The sequence below is a fragment of the Nannospalax galili genome, unplaced genomic scaffold, assembly GCF_000622305.1.
Source record: "Nannospalax galili isolate Female #2095 unplaced genomic scaffold, S.galili_v1.0 scaffold324, whole genome shotgun sequence".
NCBI classification, from domain to species: Eukaryota; Metazoa; Chordata; class Mammalia; order Rodentia; family Spalacidae; genus Nannospalax; species Nannospalax galili.
In genome coordinates, this window is record NW_008353027.1 from 5837181 (window position 1) to 5838665 (window position 1485).

The window sequence follows — 1485 nt, forward strand, 5'->3', positions numbered from 1 at the left end:
TTTTTAAGAGTTCTCCACACTGCTTTCCACAGGGGTTGAATAAGTTTACAGCCCTGCCAACAGTGGATGAGTGTTCCCCTTTCCCCACATCCTCTCCAACATTTGGTATTATTTGTTCTCTTGATCTTAGCCAGTCTGACTGGGGTAAGATGAAATCTAAAAGTGGTTATAATTTGCATTTCCTTAATTGTTAGTGATGTGGAACACCTTTTAAGGTGTTTCATAGCCATCTTTACTTCTTCTTTTGAGAACTCTCTGTTCAGCTCCTTAGCCCATCTTTTACTTGGGTTGCTTCTTGTCTTGAATCTCTGTTTTTTGAGTTCATTATACATTCTGGTTATTAAACCTTTGTCAGATGTATCGCTGGTGAAGATTTTCTCCCATTCTGTGGGTTTCCTGTTTGCTTCCTTGGTTGCCTCTTTGATGTACAGAATTGAGCCACTTGGAATTGACGTTTGTGCAGGGTGAAAGATAGGGGTTTAGTTTCATTCTTCTACAAGTGGAGATCCAGTTTTGCCAGCACCATTTGCTGAACATGCTGTCTTTCCTCCAGTGAGTATTCCTGGCCCCCTTGTCAAATATCAGATGGCTGAAATTGCATTTATGGATATTTGGGTCTTCAATTTTGTTCCATTGATCTATGGGTCCATTTTTGTGCCAGTACCATGTTATTTTTATGACTATAGCTCTGTAATACAGCTTAAAATCTGGTATAATAGTCCTGCTGGTATTGCTTAGTGCTCAGGGTTGCTTTGGCTATCTGAGGGCTTTTGTGCTTCCATATGAATCTTAAGATAGTTTTTTCCAATTCTGTGAAAAACATCATGGGGATTTTGATTGGCATTGCGTTGAATCTATAAATGACTTTTGGTAAGATGGTCATTTTCGCAATATTAATTCTTACAATCCATGAGCATGGGCGGTCCTTCCATTTTCTGATGTCTTCCTCAATCTCTTTCTTTAAAGATTTAAAATTTTCGTTGTAGAGCTCTTTAATGTCTTTGGTCAGGTTTGTTCTGAGATACTTTATTTTTTTATGCAGCTATTGTGAAGGGGAGTGTTTCCATGTGCTCTTTCTCTGATTGCTTGTTATTGGTATATAGAAAGGCTACAGACTTTTGTAGGTTAATTTTGTAGCCTGCCACTTTACTGAATGTGTTAATAATTTCTAGGAGTTTTGGGGTGGAATTTTTGGCATCTCATAGATATAATATATCCTGCAAAAATGGATAATTTGATCTCTTCCAATTATTACTCCTTTAATTTCTTTCTCTTGTCTTATTGCTCTTGCAAGAGTTTCAAGCACTATGTTAAGGAGAAGTGGAGATGGTGGACAGCATTGTCTGGTTCCTGATTTCAATGGGAATGCTTCCTGTTTTTCTCCATTTAGAATGATGTTGGCTGTGAGTTTGTTATATATGGCTTTAAATATGTTGAGGTATGTTCCCTCCAGTCCAATTCCCTCTAGGACTTTGAACATAAATG